Source organism: Taudactylus pleione, unplaced genomic scaffold (genome assembly GCF_031769625.1).
Source record: "Taudactylus pleione unplaced genomic scaffold, aTauple2 ptg000137l, whole genome shotgun sequence".
Classification (NCBI taxonomy): Eukaryota; Metazoa; Chordata; class Amphibia; order Anura; family Myobatrachidae; genus Taudactylus; species Taudactylus pleione.
Genome location: NW_028284539.1, coordinates 669,840 through 693,968, shown reverse-complemented (window position 1 = coordinate 693,968; position 24,129 = coordinate 669,840). Strand labels below are relative to the sequence as shown.

Here is a 24,129-nt window from a genome sequence, read left to right as displayed (position 1 = left end):
TAATCAGATATGGCAGAGCTAAGTTCATCCTTAAGGCGGGGATCAGATAATATAAGTTAATTGAGACACCAGGTACATGGCTGGGGAGGAGCCAATTGGAAGCTCACAGAAGCATACACTGGGGCATGGTCTGAACATGTAATTTGTCCAATCCCGCTGCAAGGATAGAATTGTAAATATCTGTGGTCAACAAGAAAATAATAAATTCTGGAATATACTGAATGAGGAGCCAAATAATAAGTATAATCCCTAACAGTGGGGTGTTGTATGCGCCACAAATCTATTCTGCAGCAGTCTTAAATCCAAAAATGAAAGGATGCAGCAGAACAGTCAAGGGTAGGATCTAGAGACCAATTGAGATCGCCCCCTAAAACTAGGTAACGCTCCTTTAGAGGCTCCAGGAGTCAAAGAACTTTAGCAAAAAACTGGTACTGGTTATGATTGGGGGAGTATACATTTACAAATGTATACATTTGGGTGATTACCTTACATTTGAGGACCTGACACCTACCACCAACTAAAATGTGATGGGAAATCTCAGAGAGTGGTAATCTACAGGAGAGTAGGATAGCTATACCTAAAGATTTACCCAGAGCATTATCGCCACAAAAAATTTGAGGGAAATAGTAATTACCTAATTTGGGGGAAACGTGTAATTTAAAATGCAATTCCTGTAAAAACGCAACATCTACATTTTCTGATCTAAGCTCTCTAAGTAGAGTAGAGCGTTTTTCAGGAATATTAAACCCCTTCACATTTAAAGTGAATAGTTTTATATCATTCCGATCTACATGTGACATAGAAACCATGGTGAGGAGGATACAGAAAACTGTGGTAGGATATTTTCATCGGAGGCATAAATTGCCTGTTGATCTCTAAGCAAAGTGAGCATGGTGACAAAAGGAAGGATTGGAGTTTGGAAAGGGAAAGGCAAAAAAAGAAAAGAAAACAAACATACAATAATAATAAAAATAAAATAACAAAAACAGATATCAATAAACATTGATGTGACACAAAAACCACTAGTAGACCTATTGGGCTGACTAATACAACCCATGATCCAAGAATGCAATGCGGTATAACCCAACTGGGGTAGGTCAGCCATAGCTGCCATCCGGGAACTAAGGAACAATTATACAAGTAACAGCTAGTGTGAACATGGTATATAACCAAGAAATTTGATAAACTGTGAAAAAAGGATACACATAACCTGTCTAGAAGTAAAACAAAAGTAACATCACAGATATATTTGTAAAAGGCATATAATAAGTTTTCTGTAAAACATAAGAGGAGAAAAACTTCTGATTAAGAAAATAAAACACATATACTTGGCAGAAACAAAATATATGTGTATACAGGGGTATATAACGGAGCCTGGGTGTTCGGCTGAGAAACATTGAGGTCTTTGATCACAGTAAACAGATGCCAAACATTTAATGTGGCAGTCCCATCACCTGAGGAAATGAGGAAATCTCATTATAGACATAAAAGGTCTTCAGGTGACAGTCTCTAAGCGAGATTCTTCTCAAGATCCAAAAAGTCCTGCTTGGAAGGAAAGTCTTTTTTGGTGGGGAGAGTACAAAGATGGGCCAGGACGTCTGCCATGTTGATTTCAGCACTAGAATGAGAGCTGAGATGGGCTGGAGAATCCATGTGCCTTGTTTTTATTAGATGAATGGGACCAGCCAGATGGAGAGGGGGCATCTGAAGCAGACTAGGTTGGGAAGTATTGTCACTCATATTCTTAGCACTGGGCGTCTGAGTTCCTTTTTTAATTTTTCCCATTGAGAAAGTGTTACAAAAAAAAAACAGCAAGTAAAAAGAGCATATTCACATCATCAAAAAGTCCTTTTGCATAGGGTTCCCGGATAACAACCACCATTCCCGATAGTGTGTGGGTGGTCAGGGGGTCATGACTTGTAGGGTAGCAAGATTCAATCCACACTGTATGTACAGATAAGGCAAGTCTGAGGTACATGTATGAAAATATAAGTAGGCATTGACATGTAACTCAGAAGCTCTCCACTAGATGGTGTTGCAGGCTTTGAAAATGAGAAACACAATATAGTGAGCAAGCCACATGCAGGGATTCCACTTAGTGCTGCCGGGCAAACTGTTGTGAATGTAAAAAATAAAAATAAGTATTTCAGATACTTAAAATATGTCTCAAAGGATGCTCCAAGATGGCAGGTGAAGGAACATCCCTCAACAACACAGGGAGAGTGAATATAAAAATGCTAGATACACAATTCCTTTAATGTATGGGGTTTTCAGGGAGGCCACACATCCATTATAGTAAGGAGCAAAGGCTGCATTCAAATGCTGGTAAACGGTAGCTGGGAAAGCTCAGCACAGTGACTAGGAGAGCTTAGGGAACACCATTGGAATAAAGGAGTTAAAGCACTCACCCAGTGCACAGGCAGGCAGTGTGAGGGAGGGATCCATCAGCCATGCAGGCTCAGCCAATCCAAAGGGGGCACAGACAGCTCATAGAAGGGGCATGAAAGAGGACATCCTTCAGTCCGAGGTCCTCGCTGCATCTGGCACCAGGTATGGGGATAGCTGCCAGTGTCAGCGCTCTGCTGCCTGGCTCAGCAAGTCAGAGATCCGCAGCTGTAGTCAGCTGTAGAGCGGAGATGACCACAACTTCTGGCAGCCGTCATGTGAGGTTGCAACTCCAGCTGTGTTAGTAGGCCTCAGTGCCGGGTCACAGTTCCCACTGCAGCACACTTCACAGGAGCAGCACCAGGTAAGGTGGGATGGGAGCAGGAGCTCTCAGCATGTATTTGGAGGCCCAGATGGGTAGTATAAGTAGTGGGAATACCCCACAATAACAGGAGCTCATGAAGTGCACGTCTGCTCTAGTCCACAATTAGGCCACGCCCCCCAATGCATTTTCTGTATCACCGCCCGATTGACTGACAGATGCTGTGATTCAGTACACTATAGTACAGCATTTTGGTCATAGAATCAAGGCTGTAGAAGAATGTGTAATAAAGTATTAAATAATTACAGTACAGTATGTGTGAGTCCTGTCCTTTAAAAAAAAGTAAAAAAATATATATTTGTCTCAAGGACTCAGACAGGGGTCACAGGTACACACAGCTTTCACTGAGACATGATGAATGTGTTTACATGTACTGTACTAATATGGCATGACTCGGTAGCATGATCGTCTTTTATGCGACTTTTTACCTTCAAATGCATCTGAATCACACAGGGATGTGAATTGTTAGCACAAACATCTTCTGCTGATTAAAATGATATGCAGCATGCCTATGTTCTGTGAGTGAGTGCGGGTGTATCTGCATGCAAAACGCTACATTACAGTATCAGCGACTGTAACGCTGCCTGCTATTGACATCATACACATTGCCTGCTTTAATTTGCACACTTCACATCACATACACAACAGGTGCAGCTCTCAACATTGTTGGTGTGTGTGGACTAGTGATTAAGTTGTGCACCTTGCACCTTGGGTGTCCCAGGTAGGAGTCATGGAAAGGGAGAATATTTTAGTTTTAGTTTTTAAATCTTCACTACAGGATTAAAAATAAATCACTTGGCGTTGTGTGAATACAGATGGGTCCTGATACATCCAGCCTCCTTGCATGTTAAACAGGCCTTCTAGACATGCTGTGCCATGGCATGACTCGGTAGTGAATCTTTTTATGCAACTTTTTACCTTAAAATGCATCTGAATCATACAGCGAATCAAATTGATAGCACAAGCAGCTTCTGCTGATTAAAATGATATGCAGCATGCCTGTGAGCCAGTGCTGGTGTATCTGCATGCAGGGTTGGACTGGCCCACAGGGGTACAGGGGAAATCCCCAGTGGGCCCCACTGCCTGGGGGCCCCACCACTTGCTCTAATGTCAGGTTTCAGACTGTACACTTGAATTATACATTGTTACTCTATTATAGGGTCAGTTACATGGTCTCCATTGTCTGTCCAAGCCTCTGTGGGGGCTGACCTCATCCCATGTGGTATCTGGCCACACCCCAAAGCATGGGCCCCTACCACTGCATTCCCCCAGTGGGCTCTTCATGCTCCAGTCTGACACTGTCTGCACATGAAATACTACATTTATAGTATCAGCGACTGTAACACTGTAACATAGTGATTTGCTTGCAGATACACCCGCACTCGCTCACAGAACATAGGCATGCTGCATATTATTTTAATCAGCAGAAGCTGCTTGTGCCAATAAGATGCATTTGAAGGTAAAAAAGATGCACAAAAAGACACTCGGCGCTACCGAGTGACACAGCACTCCTGCACTATGTATGGGGCAAAATAGTGTATGGAGGATAGATGTAAGTGCAATATTACTTTGCTGCAATGTCCCTAAAAGTGACCCTAGATGCATATAACTGTACCGAGTCCCAATAAAGCAGCCATAGCTTACATTGACTAGTAGACGCACACTAAGCATTACTTAAAGACAGAGCAACTAAAGTTCAGTTATTTTAAGGAACTCTACTGAACTTAAAACATTTATCTCAACATCCCACCACTTGGCATTTCCGCTATACAGTAAACATTGTATTGTACACATTACAGGGGGGACATTTTTCATAAAGAGAGATCATGTCAGGTTCAATACTTTTAAAATACACTACTTTGCACTCAAGTTCCTTCACCAACTCCCCCCACCATCACGCATTACTAATAAACTCCACTAAGCTCATTGTATGGCTCACCACCACCCCCACCATCATATGCTTCTATTCAATGCCGCCGCTGAGCCTGCTATTGACATTGTACACATTGCCTGCTTTAATTTGCACACTTCACATCACATACACAACAGGTTGGAGTTCTCAACATGGCTGGTGTGTGTGGGCTAGTGGTTGAGGTGTGCCTTTTAGTGTCCCAGGTTCGAGTTGTGGAAAGGGATTTATTTATTTTTTATTTTTTTTTAGTTCACCACAAGATTAAAAATAAATCACTTGGTGGGGTGTGTATTCTGTTATTTATGCAAACACATATACAAATGGGTCCTCATACATCCAGCCTCCTTGCACGTTAAACATGATTTTTATTTGCACCATGCCATGGCGTGACTCAGTAGCATGTATTTTTATGTGACTTTTTACCTTCAATTGCGTCTGAATCATACAGTGAATCACATAGATAGCACAAGCAGCTTCTACTTATTAAAATGATATGCAGCATGCCTATGTTCTGTGAGCCAGTTCCGGTGTATCTACACGCAAAACACTACGTTACAGCATCAACGACTGTAACACTGTAACATAGTGATTTGTTTGCAGATAAATTCGCACTCGCTCACAGAACATAGGCATGGTGCATATCATTTTATTCAGCAGAAGCTGCGTGTGTCAATAAGAGGCATTTTAAGGTATAAAATATGCACAAAAAAGATGCTCAGTGCTACCGAGTCACACAGCACTCCTGTGACTCTAGACTCAAAACATTTCTCTCAATATCCCACCACTTGGCATTTCCACTATACAGTAGACATTGTATTGTACACATTACTGGACAAACCACTTTAACAGTGTGGTATTCAGTAGTACAAATTTCAACAGTGGAGCACTCGCCACCCAGAGGTTAAGCAGTGTATTACATGCCATGGCTTGTCTTTCATTGTAGAATACCACAGCACGCCATCACATAATGTTCCATGGCATGACACAGAGGCATGGAATGGCACGCTATGAGCAACAAACTTGCTGAGCCCATCTGTATATCACATTGTTCTACTCTTTCTCGTGCATCTGAAGTAATACGACACATTCTAATGAATTGTGAGTAGGGTAAGCTTTGTTTCAAATCCTGTGGATGGAAACTATTGTGGTGTAACAAATTATTTTGATCCATGGGTTTAGAATAAATTTTAGTAACAAGTTTAGAATCCTTTTAAATAATTGTTACATCCAAAAAGTAAATTTGTTGTGCATCCAAAATTTCACTGGGTGATCTTTTCTGTTGTGCTGTTCCAAAAAGTTTCCGATGTTCCTAACCCCAACTACAATAAATCATCTATATATCTTTAAAGCAATAAAATGTGATTTGCAAATTCACTATTTGAAAAAAAGACATCATGTTCTACCATGTACATATAGCAATTAGCATATGAAGGTCCCTTGTGGACCAAAATGAATTTGCAACCATTGCTTTCCAATTACCTCTTCTTAGCAAGAAGGGAAAATCATACAATTATGCAGATGGTACTCTCATCAACTTGTAAATAACACTCTTGAACTTGAATATTTTTAGAACTTTATTATACATTTTATCATCAAGATAAAGAGCCTGATTCAGCAAGGATCGCAACTGCAATTACTCACGCAATTGTCTGATTGAGTTTGCGTCTCATTATGCATGTCACGGCTGCCGACACTTGAGACTCCTGGAGGGAGGCAGGCCTACTAGGCACAATAAACTGGGGTGGTCTTAGTAATGACCTTTCCATAAAACTCAGTAGCACAGGATAAAAGTGAAATAACATTTATTCACACATGAATTATAAACAGCAAGGTCTCAAATAAAGTCTCAAAGAGCACAGAGGTTCACATATGCAATAATATGTATAGAAGAGAATATATATATAAGTAGTCTTTAACATATAAGAACTAACGTGGTAGAGAACCCCGAGTCCAGAATGAGGCTAACACCTCAGGATGACATTATGGACCTTTGCCAGGGTAGAACCCTGTAGTAATGGAAATCCAGAGCAGAGCAGGCCCTCCAGAATAATATAGTTCCGGGACAGGACCGAGCCCTACGGTGCAGTGAGAGATGAAGCAAACTTGAGCCTTGTGGAGTAGTGAAGTCGGGGCAAGGTTAAGCCCTGTAAGAAGAGAGTAAATGACAGGGTTGAGCCCTGCGACATGGCTAGAGTTTGTAGCGGGGTTGAGCTCCGTGATGTAGGGAGGATTGTAGCGGGGTTGAGCCCCGTGATGCAGAGAGGATTGTAGCAGGGTTGAGCCCTGTGACACGGAGAAGATTGTTGCAAGGTTGAGCCTCGTGATGCGGAGAAGGTTGTTGTGGGGTTGAGCCCTGGATGCAGAGAAGATTGTAGCAGGGTTGAGCCCTGGGATGCAGAGAAGCTTGTAGCGTGGTTGAGCCCCGTGATGCGGAGAAGATTGTAGCAGGTTTGGGCCCTGTAGTGTGGCTAGGGTTAGGAGCGGGGTTGAGCCCCATGATGCAGAGATGACACTGGTGCAGTTGACAACTGTAATAAGGATGAGTTCAATATCCACAGGAACAGAAAGACAACAGGCAAAGTAAATAGTGCACCAAAATGGTGAAAGTGCAGTGATGGAGCAATCAGCAATACTTAGGCAATAGGAATGCTGGGCCCTGTAGTGCAGCGGGTGACTGACATCAGAAGTTCATCTGGAATACTACAAAGTCCACAGCAATCCACAGGCACAGCGGGGATCTGGCAGGAGTCCAAGAAAAGACCTGAATGCAACGTTGCACAGACACTGAGACACAGTTAGTAACAGGCTTTATACTAGACGTCTGTGATCCATAGGAAGTTTCAGAACATGTGACCCAAATGGAATCAGGTTTGAAATAATGAGCAATCTAGGAATCCCACAACCTGACAACACTTGGGAAACAGATGATCACTTTAACACTCTATCCCCTGAATGAGAAGCATGCCAGCAAGCAGGATAGCTCCTCCAATGACCACAATGGAACTTTGGCAAAAGTAGTCCTGACAGTACCCCCCCCTTTTTGGGTGGTCTCCGAACACCCACCAGGTTTTAAAGGGAGTTTAGCATGAAAATTACGTATCAACTTAGGAGCATGGACATCAGAGTCTTTAATCCAAGATCTCTCCTCCGGGCCATAACTCTTCCAGTCTACAAGATATTGCAATTGATTTTGATGCTTACGTGAATCCAGAATCTTCTCATTCTTCTCGATCTCAAACTCCACACCTCGAGCAGTTGTTATGGGAGGTACTTTGAAGACCAGGTAATTACAAACCCATTACTTAGAAAAATTTATTTTTCCCAAATACAAAAAAGACAATGGGCCAAATGTAATAGGTAGTCTGTTTTAGTAACAGTACAAACTCGCACTTTCTCGCACTTTTAAAAAGTGCGAGTTTGTACTGAAACTCGCAAATTCAATAGCCTGCGAACTTTTCAGCTCGAGGCTACTGCATTTGCGAGTTTAGGCCAGTTTAGGACTATGTAAACTGACACCTTTTAATGCGAGTAGCATTAAAAGGTGCGAGTTTTAGAGAAGCCATCACAGATCAGTGAGGTCTGTGATGGCTTCTGTGTGTATTTAAAAAAAAATGTGCACCCCCTCCCCAAAAGCATAACCAGCCCCGGGCTTTATAAAGCCTGTTCTGGTTCTAAAAATACAGGGGCCAAAATGCATAGGGGGCCCCTGTATATTAAGAACCAGCACAGGGCTTTGTTGAGCTGGTCCTGGTTCTGAAAAATCAGGAGACAAAACGAGTAGGGGTCCCCTGAAAAATCCAAAACCAGCACCAAACTCTTTCTAGCGGGGGGATAATGCCACAGCCAGGGAAAACCTTTCACCGGTTTCCCCGGCCAAAGCATTATCCCTGACTGCTAGTCAGTCCAGGCCGGGGATCCCTGGGGAGTTGGGTAGCCCCCCAATAAAGGGGTACCCCTCTCCAGGGCACCCCAGGCCTAGACTGATAGCCTGGGGCTATCCCCGGCACCCTAGGGCGGTGGGTGCCGGGTTGATAGTGTTAGTGTAAATTGTAAAATTAAAGTTTCCATATTGTCTTTAGTTGTAGAACCACAAGTACCAGCAAGCCTCCCCTGCATGCTGGTATTTGGAGAACCACAAATACCAGCATGCGGGGCATTACGGGCCCGCTGGCACTTACGTAAATAAACAAACATACACTGTGAAAGTATAATTTTAATAAAACATACATGCACACTCACACTCACACATACTCACCTAGTATCCAAAGTAATCCATAGGGGTGTACCTGAAAAAAACAAAAAAGATACTCACCTCTCCTATGCGTAGATCACGTCCACTTCTCCAAGTAGGCAATCCAGGGGTTAAAATAAAAAAATGCAAAAAACACGATCCATGCCGGACTGAGCAATGGTATGTGTGCACACATACCTTTGCTCCGCGTAAATGACCGGGGCACACGTGTGCCCCGTCAGTGAAGGGGCTGCCAGCCAATCATGGAGCATCTCTGTCGGAGCAGCTCCCTGATTAGCTGAATGCGGCCAGCCTGTGTCTCCCATAGACTTCTATGGTGAGAAATCTAATAGAAGTCTATGGTGGGAACTGCTACATCCTAGCCGCAAGATTAATTGAGGTTAATCTTGTGGTTACATCAATGATACAATGTCGCGCCTTGAAAAAGGCGAGTTTTAGTGAACAGACACCCTATTACATTGGAGAGTTGTGAAAAATTGTGAGTTTAGCACCAAACTCGCAATTTACCAAAACAGACACCCTATTACATTTGGCCCAATGTATCAAAAACTTCTTTTTATTATCTCACTCCATGAAATCATCTCTAAGGCTACTACATCCTTTACTCTTCCTGCAGCTCACCCTTCTGTACATATTGCTACCTCATTAATCTACTCTCCACTTATGAACACACATGAGCTTTTAACTTATCTATACACACTGACAATAACATCCACAACCTGTCGCCATAAAAATCTTTTGGACAAATCCAACAATTATATTTATATCTCTCTCCTGCTGCTTCTATTAGCTGGTGACATATCACCAAATCTAGGCCCGACCCACATTCCACACCCACAACGAACTATAAATCAAGCTAACCTCATAAACATTGCGTGCCTCCCTTCATCATCCAAGTCACTAAAATGTGCCTTATGGAATGCACGCTCTGTCTGCAATAAGCTAACATCTATCCACGACCTCTTTATTTCAACCAACCTCAGCCTTCTGGCAATAACAGAAACATGGCTTACACAATCAGACACTGTCTCCCCTGCTGCACTTTTACATGGTAACCTACACTTCTCACACACCTCCAGGCCTTGGTAATTGTAAAGGAGGTGGGGTAGGAATATTACTCTCCCAATCTTTCACATACACAGTTCTCCCACAGGTACCTTCACTCACACTTACATCATTTGAAGTACATTCTATCAGGACTTTCACCCCTTTCTCTCTGCAAGTTGCTGTTATCTATAGCCCACCTGGGCCACCTCAACAATTTCTGGAACACTTTTCTGCCTGGCTCCCTCACTTTCTATCCTCAGACATCTCCACCATCATTATGGGTGATTTCAATATCCCCATTGACAGTCCACAATCTCCTCATGCCTCCAACTCCATACTCTCTTTAACATCCTCTCTTGGCCTCTTCCAATGGACTGACTCCTCTACTCATCAGGAGGGCCACTGTCTTGATCTTGTATTCACCAGACTATGCTCAGTTTCTGATTTCACTAATGCTACTTTCCCTCTTTCAGATCACAACCTTATCACCTGCACACTCTCCTCCATTACATCAACATCATTGAAATCAACCAAACCTAAACCTGAAACACATATAAATATTAATGCCATTAACCTTCAACAACTATCTACCTCTCTACAACAACACCTTTCACCAATTTCTACATTCACTTCTCCTGAGACTGCTGCATCACACCTAAACCAGATTCTAGAAAAAACCCTCGATGAAGTAGCTCCAGCTACCCATCACACACCATGTAGAGTTAGACGTCAACCTTGGCATTCTAGCTTAACAAGGCATCTACATAAACTCTCGCGTAAAGTTGAACATCGGAGGAGAAAGTCTCATACTCCAAGTGACTTCCTCACATATAAGACTATCTACATCTCTTATTGTACTGCTCTGGACACTGCCAAACAAACATATTTCCAATCTCTAATCGCTGCTCAAGCTTCTAACCCCAAGCAACTTTTTAATACATTTAAACTGCTTCTTACCCCTCCATCACCCAAACCACCTGCTACTATCTGTGCACAAGATCTTGCTTCCTATTTTAGGGACAAGATTGGTAAGATCCAAAATGAAATGGTAGGCTCTTCCTCAGCTAGTACCTGCTCAATTCCCTACCTGAACCCTCTGGCACATTCTCTTCATTTGATCTCACAAACGAAGATGAAGTATCTGCACTCTTCTCATCCTCCTACTCTATTACCTCTCCTCTAGATCCTATACCCTCACAAATCAGTAAATCTCTGTCTCTTGTGCTTATCCCAACCCTAACTAAAATCTGTAATCTCTCTCTCTACTGGCAACTTTCCATCACTATTCAAGCACGCAGTGATTACTCCCATTCTGAAAAAACTAAATTCTGACCCTAATACCCTCTCAAATTAACGTCCTATCTCCCAGCTCCCATGCCCCTCCAAGCTACTTGAGAGACTTGTCTACACCCGCCTCACACACTTTCTTAACTCACACAAGTTATTGGACCCACTTCAGTCCGGCTTTCATTCCCAACACTCCACAGAGACAGCACTGACTAAGGTAGTAAATGATCTTGTCACTGCTAAGGCTAAAGGCCATTACTCACTCCTAATTCTTCTAGATCTCTCTACTGCTTTTGACACTTTTGACCACTCTTTTCTCATACAAACACTGCAATCCCTAGGTCTTAAGGACACAGCTCTTTCTTGGTTTTCTTCCTACCTATCTGATCGCTCTTTTACTGTTCGTTTTTCTGAGTCTGCCGACTCTTCTCTACCTCTATCAGTTGGAGTACCGCAAGGCTCTGTCTTAGATCCTCTGCTATTCTCAATGTATACCACCTCTCTTGGTAAACTAATCAGCTCTTTTGGATTTCAGTACCATCTGTATGCGGATGATACTCAAATCTACCTATCCTCTCCAGATTTATCTCCATCTGTATTGGTCCGTGTCACTGAATGTCTTTCTGCCATTTCATCTAGGATGTCATCTCGCCACCTTAAACTTAATATTTCTAAAACAGAATTAATTATATTTCCACCGGCCAATAACAGTTACCAACCTGATCTCTCTATCACTGTTGATACCTTGACCATCCACCCCGCCACACAAGCTTGCTGCCTTGGTGTCATCCTTGACTCTGAACTGTCCTTCGTTCCCCACATTCAATCTGTCTCAAAATCATGTTACATACATTTAAAAACATATTCAAAATTCGACCATATCTCACACAAGACACTGAAAAAACTCGAATCCATGCACTTATTATTTCCCGCATTGACTATTGCAATAGCCTCCTTACTGGTCTTCCCAAAAACATGCTATCACCATTACAATCCATTATGAATGCAGCTGCAAGGCTTATCTTCCTTGCGAAATGTTCTTCTGCTGCCCCGCTCTGTCATTCCCTCCATTGGTTGCCGGTTTTCTACCGTATTCAATACAAAATACTTTCACTTACACATAAGGCTATTTACCAAACCACACCAACATACATCTCTTCACTTATCTCAAAATATCTTCCAACCCGACCCCTCCGCTCAGCACAAGATCTGCATCTCTCATCCCCATGCATTACTTGCTCCCATTCACAGTTACAGGACTTTCTTCGTGCTGCTCCCACTCTATGGAATGAACTACCTTGCACAATAAGACTTTCCTCTAGTCTCCACTCCTTCAAGTGTTCCCTCAAAACTCACCTCTTCAGGCAAGCTTATCAGATTCCAGAATCTCCCACATAACCTTCATAGCGTCCATATCTAATTACATCCCCTTTTACAGTCCACACACAATCTCACACATCGTTTTCTCTCACATCCTCATTACATTTGGTCAACATTCCTGTGTGACTGGATCATGCAGCGAACCAAGAAACTGTGCATTCTGGCTGGACCAAAATTAAATATATAGCACCTATCCTTGTGTATCAATGCCTTTTTCCCTATAGATTGTAAGCTTGCAAGCAGGGCCTTCCTACCTATATATCTGTCTGTTATTACCCAGTTTTGTTCTATTAATGCTTACAATTGTAAAGCGCAACAGAATATTCTGCGCTATATAAGAAAGTGTTAATAAATAAATACTTTAGGCAAGCTGTCATGAAATTGATTAAGAATCAATGGTCTAAGCAAGGAGACATGAAATTAGTTAGGTACATGCATAGTTTGAGGTAACTGTAATTTACATGCCACTGGGTTGATAATTTTTATAATATGAAAAGGACCAATATACCGTGGGGGCGAACTACATGGTAGGTACTTTAAGTTGAAGATTTCTAGTAGACAACCAGACACGATCCCCAACAGAATACTTAGGAACAGCCGAATGTTTTCTATCAGCAAAGGTTTTATAATTGTGAGAGGCTTTCCTAAGACACTTATAAAATGTTGGAGGGTAGCTTTAGCTGATGGGATGTCCACAGTAGGAATTGACTGAAGCTCAGGAACTCGAGGATGTTGACCAGTATTGGCAAAAAAAGTACTTACACCTGTAGCAGACGAATAATGAAAGTAATGAGCAAACTGAGCCCAAGGCAAAAAAGCTATCCAATCATCTTGGGAGGAAGAAATATACATTCTTAAGAAGGTCTCCAACTCCTGGTTCACTCTTTCAGTTTGTCCATTTGACTGAGGATGATATGCAGAAGAAAACTGTAATTTAATATGCAATGATGAACATAAAGCCCTCCAAAACCGAGCAACAAACTGGACACCCTGATCACACACTATCTCAGAAGGAAGTCCATGAAGATGAAATATCTCTTTGATAAATATTTGTGCTAGTTGTGGGCTGATGGAATTCGAGCCAAAGGACAAAAATGAGCCATCTTGGTAAAATGATCCACCACTACCCAAATAACTGTACACCCACTAGACTCAGGAAGATCTGTAATAAAATCCATGGAAAGATGGGTCCATGGTTGGGTGGGAATCGGTAGTGGATGGAGAGGACCAACTGGAGACTGCCGGGAGGACTTATGTTGTACACACTTAGAACAAGAACGTATAAACTCTTGGACATCTTTTTTCATGGAAGACCACCAATAGGTATGTTGCAAAAAGAGTACATTTTATGAACCCCTGGATGTCCAGAGAAATGAGAATTATGAGCTCAGGAAAGAAGTTTACCTCGCAACTCAGGTGCCACAAATATCTTCCCAGCAGGAGGATCAAGAGAGATGGAAATTGAAGAAAAGGCCAGAGGGTTTATTATAAGGTACCTTTGATCCTCATTTTGTTCTTTCTCTTCCAACATTGAGCGTGAGAGAGCATCTGCCTTTTTATTCAAAGAACCTGGATGATACCTGAGGACAAAATCAAAACGAGAAAAAAAGAGTGCCCAACGAGCTTGTCATGGGTTCAGGCAATTGACAGTCTTCAAATGCAACAAATTTTTATGGTCTGTAAAAATAGGTACAGGATGTTTTGCGCCTTCTAATAAATATCTCCACTCTTCCAAAGCTAACATAATAGCTAACAGTTCCTGGTCCCCGATGGAGTAATTACTCTCAGCACTAGAAAAATTTCATGAAAAGTATCCACAAGACACTGTTCTCCCATCTACAGCCACTTGAGACAAAACAGCCCCAACTCCATAAGTGGAAGCATCCACTCCTAGCATAAATGGTTTCTTAACATCAGGTTGAACTAGAATGGAGGCCGCAGAAAATGCATCTTTAAGAATCTGAAAGGCATTCAATGCCTCTGGGGACCATACTTTGGGATTAGCCCCTTTTTTCATAGCAGTAAATGTGGCTACAATCATGAAAACGCTTTGATAAACTTTCTGTAATAATTGGCAAAGCTTAAAAATCTCTGAATACACTTTAACGAAGAGGGCAAAACCCAATCTTGAATAGCCTTTAGCTTTTCAGGGTCCATCTGAAGCTCAGAACCGGAGATGATATACCCCAAAAAGGGTATAACTGGAACTTCAAAAACACACTTGGAGATCTTACCATAAAGCTTATTAGCTCGAAGATTACTTAATACCTCTTTAACATGGGTACGATGATCAGAAGGATTCCTGGAAAAAATCAAAATATCGTCAAGATAAACAATAACAAACTGGTAAAGTATATCTCGGAAAATTTAATTCACAAACTCCTGGAACACCGCAGGAGCATTACATAAACCAAAAGGCATGACGAGGTTCTCATAATGGCCATTTCACTTATTAAACATGGTTTTCCACTCATCACCCTCTTTAACTCTGATCAAGTTATAAGCTCCTTTTAGATCAAGTTTAGTAAATAGTTGAGAACCATTAAATCTATCAAACAATTCCGTAATGAGAGGTAAAGCATATTTATTTTTTACCGTAATATCATTTTGACCTCTAAAGTCGATAGATGGATGAAGACCACCATCTTTTTTCTTTACAAAAAAGAAGCCCGCTCCAGCGGGAGATGAAGAAGGCCTGATAAACCCCTTTCGTAGGTTATCTCGCTGCATAATGGTGGGTTTCGTTCTGATCGAAATGAAATAGTACACACATGTGACCAATATGAGTGAGTACAAATTAACACACTTTATTTACAAGTAACTAACAAACAATAAACAAACAACATACAAAGTATACTGTATACTCAAGTTTTGTCTATGTATTCAGATGACACCGGTAAATCATCATCACCAGCATAAGATGTACTTCATCTTCTTCCTAACATGGGGTATGGTACCAGGGAGCCCTCGTTTCCTCAACACCTGATTCAGTCAATATACATTGGCAGCACCCTACTGCAGTATCAGGTCTACTACGAGCCAAGAACCTTTGTGTACCTCTGGTTTATATACCTTAGTATAGGGTGTTGGCTTTCTGGATATTAAGCCCGTATTAATTACATACAGTACAGTGCTAGGTATCAAGCACTCATTGGTCCAGCATAGCATTGACCAAACTTATCTCTCTTGCACATGCTCCGTAAGCACAAAGATACAGTATTACCAGACAAAGACGTACATTACTGACGTATCCTAATGTCTGGAGATGAACTCTTTCAAAGCTCCTTTGTGTGTAGAGTATGGACATCACTGCTAATTACCCATAATGCTTAGCATATCTACACATCTTACGATGGTCATTCGAATGGAATGTAGCTAACTGATAAGAACATAGAAGCTATGAATGGCTCATTATACTTCTAGTTGCAATAGAAATGACAGGTAAAGCTAGGCCTCAATTTATATCTTCTTTGACCCCAAAAAGTAATTTGACCATTCTATGGAAAACCAGCAACTGTAATAAGACAATCTCATTTCAAACCTCAAAGAGGCCTAGCAAGGGGTATATGGATGTGTATTACAACTTATATGCCTATGTAGAAATTAACTATTTAACCCACTGGTTACACTCGCACATACTCTGACATGGCTTGAGTCTCAGGAACAGATAGAGGGTATACTCGACCTTTAGGTGGCATTTTACCAGGGATCAGTTCAATAGGACAATCCCAGGGATGATGCGGTGGGAGTTCGTCTGCCGCCTGCTCAGAAAAGACATCAGCAAATTCATGATAAGGCTGTGGGAGAGAGGGTGGAACATCTGCATTCACTTCAGCCAATCGTACCACAGGAATAAAACAATTTAATTTGCATTTGGGTCTCCAAGAAAGAATTTGAGAACAAGTTCAATGAATATGAGGGTTATGAAGAGTTAACCCTGGTAAACCAAAAACTATATCATACATAGAAATAGGTAATACCAAAACTCTAAACTTTCTTCATGCAAAGCTCCTACCCTCAACTTCACAGATTTTGTCTGATGTGTAACATATCCATTAGAAATTCTGGTCCCATTTACTGCAGAAAGGGAAAAAGAACAGGTTAATTTGACAACAGGAATTTTCAACTTTTGAACCAAAGACAATGAAATAAAATTGCCAGCTGCTCCAGAATCTAGCAATGCAGAAAACTCTTGACATGAAAAACCAAAGTCAGGAATGCTCACAGAAATTAAACAATCTTTTTTGGGGGAAACTTTAGAGAGTACCCCTAGTTTGACTTCCCCTCCATCAACTAGGGACGACCGTTTCCTGGCCTTATTGGACATTTAGCCAAAAATGTTCTGAGGATGCACAATACAAGCACAGATTAGAACGCCTTCTACATTGCTTCTTCACTTCAGACAATTTGGCTTTATTAATTTGCATAGGCTCATCAGATGTACCATGAACAGAGCGAGACTGGGGAAGAGAATTTTTAGAACACTCGGTGCAATTCCTCTGAACCTCTCATTCTCGCATACGCAGATCAATTTTAATAGTCAATGAAATTAACTTATCCAAACTCTCAGGAAGATTCTGAGTCACCAACTCATCTTTACATCTCTCAGAGAGACCATTCCAATATGCTGCTCTTAATGCCTCATTGTTCCATATAAGTTCTGCGGCTATAGTTTGAAACTGAACCACATACTGACCAACTGGAGCTGCTCCCTGCTTTACTCGTAGAATGTCCACAGATGCAGCCACTGATCGTTTGTCAAATATCCTTTTAAAAGTAGAAACACAAACTTGGTAATTAGACATTAAGGCATCATTTCTCTCCCATAAAGGAGAGGCCTACTCAAGAGCAGTACCAGACAATAATTACATAATATAAGCCACTTTGACACAAGACACTGAAAAAACTCTAATCCATGCACTTATTATTTCCCGCATTGACTATTGCAATAGCCTCCTTACTGGTCTTCCCAAAAACATGCTATCACCATTACAATCCATTATGAATGCAGCTATATATATATATTTGGTGGTAAAACTCTGAGGTAACAATTCAAAATGAATCTCACATTGGTTGAGAAATCCTCTACATGTTTTTGGATTACCATCATAAGAGGTGGGAGTTGGTAGGCGTAAATGAGAAGCAGAAACCCCAGATGTACTTGTAACAGGAATTTTAAGTTTATCAAGATGTGTGGAAAGATCCTGTAGACACTATAAAACTTGAACTTGAGTTTTTTCCTGTACTTCCAAACGGGCGGTCAAACCCTGAAGCACCTGTACCCAAGTAGCCTATTCCAGATCCGGATTCATTTTTAAGTCTGTAGAAACTGTCATCGCTACCAACACTTGAGACTCCTGGAGGGAGGCAGGCCTACTAGGCACAATAAACTGGGTGGTCTTAGGAATGACCTTTCCATGAAACTCAGTAGCACAGGATAAAAATTAAATAGAATTTATTCACACATGAATTATAAACAGCAAGGTTTCAAATAAAATCTCAAACAGCACAGAGGTTCACATATGCAATAATATGTATAGGAGAGAATCCCCAAATATATATAAGCAGTCTTTAGCATATAAGAACTAACGTGGTAGGGAACTCCGAGTCCAGAATAAGGCTAACACCTCAGGATGACATTAAGGACCTTTGCCAGGGTAGAACCCTGTAGTAATGGAAATCCAGAACAGAGCAGGCCCTGCAGAATAATATAGTTCCGGGACAGTACCGAGCCCTGTAGTGCAGTGAGAGATGAAGGAAACTTGAGCCTTGTGGAGTAGTGAAGTCAGAGCAGGGTTAAGCCCTCCCTTAAGACGATGAGATTCCAGAACAGGGTTGAGCCCTCCGGCGTGGTTAGAGTTTGGAGCAGGGTTGAGCCCTGTGATGCGGAGAGGATTGTAGCGGGGTTGAGCACCGTGATGCGGAGAATATTGTAGCGGGGTTAAGCCCCGTGATGTGGAGAAGGTTGTTGTGGGGTTGAGCCCCGGGATGCAGAGAAGATTGTAGCGGGATTGAGCCCCATGATGCAGAGAAGATTGTAGCAGGGTTGAGCCCGTGATGCGAAGAAGATTGTAGCAGGGGTTGAGCCCTGGGATGCGAAGAAGATTGTAGCAGGATTGAGCCACGTTATGCAGAGAAGATTGTAGCAGAGTTGAGCCCCAGGATGTGGAGAAGGTTGTAGCATGGTTGAGCCCCGTGATGCGGAGAAGATTGTAGCGGGGTTGAGCCCCGTGATGCAGAGAAGATTGTAGTAGGGTTGGGCCCTGTAGTGTGGCTAGGGTTCGGAGCGGGGTTGAGCCCCGTGATGCAGGGATGACACTGTAACGGTGCAGTTGACAACTGTAACAAGGATGAGTTCAATATCCACAGGAATGGAAAGACAACAGGCAAAGTAAATAGTGCAGCAAAATGGTGAAAGTGCAGTGATGGAGCAATCAGCAATACTTAGGCAATAGGAATGTTGGGCCCTGTAGTGCAGCTGGTGACTGACATCAGAAGTTCATCTGGAATACAACAAAGTCCACAGCAATCCACAGGCACAGCGGGGATCTGGCAGGAGTCCAAGAAAAGACCTGAAAGCAACGTTGCACAGACACTTAGACTCAGTTAGTAACAGGCTTTATACTAGAGGTCTGTGATCCATAGGAAGTTTCAAAACATGTGACCCAAATGGAATCAGGATTGAAATAATGAGCAATCTAGGAATCCCACAACCTGACGACACCTGGGAAACAGATGATCACTTTAACACTCTATCCCCTAAATGAGAAGCATGCCAGCAAGCAGGACAGCTCCTCCAACAACCACAATGAAACTTTGGCAAAAATAGTCTATCTTTATGTACTGAAATAGTCGCAGTCCTGACAACGCATGTGCAAACTCACCACTGTGAACGGAACTGTGATTGCATTGACTATGCAGACCCCAGGCCAGATTATAGGGAGGGCGACAGTGGCAGTCGTCCTGGGGCCCCCACACATAGGGGGCCCCCACACAGTGTCCCCGGCCCCATTCCCCAAGATTAACTTTTTGAAAAAAAAAATCCTTCAAACGGAACCGCATGTCGCAGCCTGTGATTAAGCCCCGTCCCCAATATTTTGCTCCACCCCCTTCTGCTGCTGCTGGCCAATATGCCTTTCCCTGCCTCTGAAGGAGTAAGAGTAAATAATGTATATATGTACAGTATATGTGTAGTGTGTCTTTGTCTCTGTGTGTATGTGTGTGTATATATATATATATATATATATACAGTGTTCTCACCAGAAATTTTTTCCAACCGGGTGGCATCAAAAAGTAGCCGGGTGGGGGCCTTCAAAATTATGCACGCACCAGGAAAAGGGGTATATCCCTTACCAATCCAGCCTGACATGTCTGAGGCTGCTCCCCCACTGGCTCTCAGTAAAAAGTGCCCATTATGCAGTGCCCCCTGTGTTTGTGCCCTTTATATAGTGCCCCCTGTAGTTTTCTCCTTTATGCATTGCCCCCTGTAATTTAGCTCTGCCCTTATTCAGTGCCCCCAGGCTGAAGTAATGCCCCTATGTAGTGCCCCCAGGCTTAAATAGTGCCCCCAGACTGGCCCCTTATGCAGTACCCCAGGCTTAAATAGTGTCTCTTATGCAGTGCCCCCAGGCTGGCCCCTTATGCAGTACTCACAGTAGTAGCCCCCTATACAGCATCCTCATTAGCAGCCTCCATAAACAGTACCCCATTAGCAGCCCTCTATACAGTGCCCCCATTAGCAGCCTCTTATACAGTGCCCCCATTAGCAGCCCCATACAGTGCCCCCAGTAGCAGCCCCCTTTATGCAGTAACGAATACTCAACAAAAGAAAAAAAAATAGCCAACTTACCTGATCCCCACTCCAGCCGATGACTGCCACTGTCTGCTGCTCCCGGCCTGCTCTGCACTATGGGAGAGATGTCATGATGTCTCTCCCATCAACTGCTGCAGAGGGAGCTGGAATGGGAGCTCATGAGTGAGCTCCAGCCAGCTCCCTCCGTGGCTGCAGCAACCAGAGTCTGTATAACTCTCTTTGGCTGGCTGCACTGCTATGACCAACACACAGCTTCCGCTGGTGGCTGTGTGTTTGTTTCTGTGTAGGGCAGACCGCTACTCACTGCGGTCTGCCCTACACTTGTGGAGCCTGGGGACACTAGTGGTGGGTGCGGGCGGTGGGGGATTTTTACCGGGCAGGCCGCCTGACAAATAAAGTGTGGGGAGAACACATATATATATATATATATATATATATATGTGTGTGTCTATATATATATATATATATATATATATATATTTCAAGTAAAAAGGTACTAATCACAGTGCTAAGCCATTCAGACGTTCTGTTCAAAATTTGGAGAATCAAGAATCAAGTTTAATTTAATCGCCCACTATGGTCCTGATATCAACAGTGGCAGCTCGCTTTTTTCCATATTAACCTTTGTTGTGTGGTTCCCAGTAGTCATGTAAAACAAAAAGTGAAAAACAAGCGCCTCATAGTGTAGTATCTTTATCACTTAAGCACGCACCATTAACACTTAAATATGCGCACTGTAATGTGTCAGCATGTCAGCACGTAATCAATGATCCACAGAGTCTCTTTGTCTCCCTCTTGAATTTTACACAGTCCAGGAGAAGAAAACACACTCAAAGTGTATTTTCAATGACAATTTTAATTAAACATATGGTGGACTCACACAAAAAGTTGCATAATTACATTAATAAAGTGCAATATAGGCTTATCTGAAAAGATCACAGCATCAGCTAACAGAGGTCCCCTCTTCCTCTACGCGTTTCGTCTCTTTGGTAGGACTTATCTTTTCAGAAAAACCATCCCATATGCAGCTTTTCTGAAATCAAAACCTAATTAAGTGCACACCACCACCCACAATATAATTTAAAAAATGACATACAATCTGTTATTAAACATTAGTATATATATAAAAAAGTCAGATTTGCACAGCAGAGGTCCTTGATGTAATGTCCAGACTTTTAAATGTTAATAGATGCAGTGCCGCTCTATTCTATCTCCTCGCCAATGGAGTTATTATAGATTCTAAAACAGGTAAACACAGAAGAACGCACTCGTAAATCGTAAGATAAATTACTTATACTGTATATACTGTACTTACAGTACAGTATATATATGCTCACATACATTGAGGTTCTTGAAGACAAATATAGCATTCAATGTTTACCCAGCAGATGGTAACAGCTCAGGGAAACAGACCACTTCAACAGATATCACTGGCTCTGGAGACTGGCAGATCACATCACAATAACCACATCACAGGCCACTACCAATGCGCTTCGTAATTTGATTTCTTCATTAGGGGTATGGTAATCTCCTAACTGTTTATTTATATACCTGCATCAATCAATGCTTTATCAGTCAATGTTTTACCAATTTTATAAGTATCATATGTATATTTATTTGATCCAACATATATATCAAGTATAAATCTATACATAAATATCATTATACACCATAAAAGAAAAAGTAAAGATTCTTATACTGTAGTCCACATTTAACAAAATATCCATAACTACTTACTTGAGGACAGACATCCTTCTAGTTAAGCCCTTTCATTCTAAGTTTAAATAATAGTACTGTTTGTTTACCTTAGAACACTGAGTACATTTTATTATACAGCTATAAATATAGTAACAAATACATTCCATAAATTCATAGTGCAACATTAATTAAAGCTACAATCATTGTTCTTTTCATCACACCTCTATTTATTAGTCTTAGGGAAACAAAACATCTATATCTACATCATGGAGGTTTTCCTAACTATTTAAATCTCAAGAGGACTATAGACACTGCATATTGCATACTGTGTGATCTCCACTGCACCATATAAGTGCCACGTCTGTGTATTCAACCAACAACAGACGTATCACAAAAAAGACACAATGTTGCAACCCTCATTTATACCAATCGGTGTACATGTGTCTAGGGTATAGATCCAAAAGGTCTCACGCTTTGAGAGCTGCTGCAGGATATCACCTCCTCTCCCATCCAATTGTATTTGTCCTATTCCTTTAAATGTAAAAGGATTTGGTTTGCAGTTGCAACATTTAGAAAAATGACAGGGCACACTGTGATTTTTTTGCATAATTTAGTATATTTCGCATGTGCTCTAAAATTTTCAATTTAACCTGTCCTTTAGTTTAGCTAACATAGCATTTTCCACAGCCACATTGCAACAAATAAATAACATATGTACTTATGCAGTTTAATTTGCCTTTTATTTTCCAAGATTTATTATTTTAAGAATTATAAAACTGTTTGTTGTCTTTATTGGCAAACTTATAAACCTTACATTTACTACAGGGGAAAGAAACATCCGTTTTACTTAGACTACATCAGGGGTTCTCAAACTTTTTTGCTCTGTGACCCCGTCTAACTATAAAAATTATTACAGAACCCCAGCAAGTTACTGTAGATTGACTGCCACACATGCGTGGTCAGCAGGGTGTTTAATAAATGTTTTTTTTTCTGTTCCCCTCCACATCCCACAGTGTGCTCCTCTGTTCCCTCAGTGCTCCCCTCCTTGCTCCACATGCTCCCCTGCTGCTGTTTCTTCCCCCTCTACAGCAATCATCACCCCAGGCTGCACTTACTTAAAAACATCTTCACAGAGAGTATGGCAACTGGCTCCTGAGTCTGTACGCTGCTGGTGCTGGCTGCCTGTGTGTCAACTTCTGCTGCTGACTGCTGCCAGGTGGGAGGACAGGACAGGAGATGCTGAGCACTGGGGTGTGGGCAGGGCTGCTCTTTACTACTGGGAGGTAGGGCAGGAGATACTGAGCACTGGGACGGGCCTGCCAGATGACTCCTCGGATCTCTCAGCAGACCCTCCAACATGACCCATTCCATTAGGTACAAAATGCTCTGCTCCTGGACTTCCCTATTAATGAATGATTGCAGCCACCTGTGGTGAAACACCTGTCTCATTAGTTACCTAGTTCAGCACAGGTGACTACAATCATACATTAGGTGGGAAGACCAGGAGCAGAGTATTGTGTAACTGATGTGAGGGTAGGAGATAGTGATCCAAGGAGTCTGAAGTAACAGACATTTCAACTAATTTCAGACTCCTTGGATAACTGGCTGAGTAATCCGAGGAGTCATCACCCTGACCCTATGTGAGTCAAGACCCAAGCTGAGATGGCCGCGACCCACTTTGGGGTCATGACCCACAGTTTAAGAACTGCTGGACTACATGATTTTGTATACCATATTGAAGGCTTAGGAGGGATAATTCAATTCACCAAGAGATCATACATAGTATTTCCCAGTGTTTAGCCAAAACTTTTTCTATAGGTGAAGACAATCATTTTCTTTTATTTTTTTCCATCTTTTTATCTTTATATACCAACAGTTCAGACCATTTTCATAATTTAGCTCTATTTCTACAGTTTATAATAATATTATCTGGATACATATGATCTTCAAATCTTTGCTCTTAAAAGGCAGCC

At 41.9% G+C, this 24,129-nt stretch overlaps 1 protein-coding gene across 17 annotated transcripts in view; it reads left to right on the top strand.

Moving 5' to 3' along the window:
* Positions 1-24,129, top strand: part of PTPN3 (protein tyrosine phosphatase non-receptor type 3) — a 753,142-nt gene that overhangs the window by 649,963 nt on the left and 79,050 nt on the right. The gene's annotated exons all lie outside the window — the stretch shown is intronic.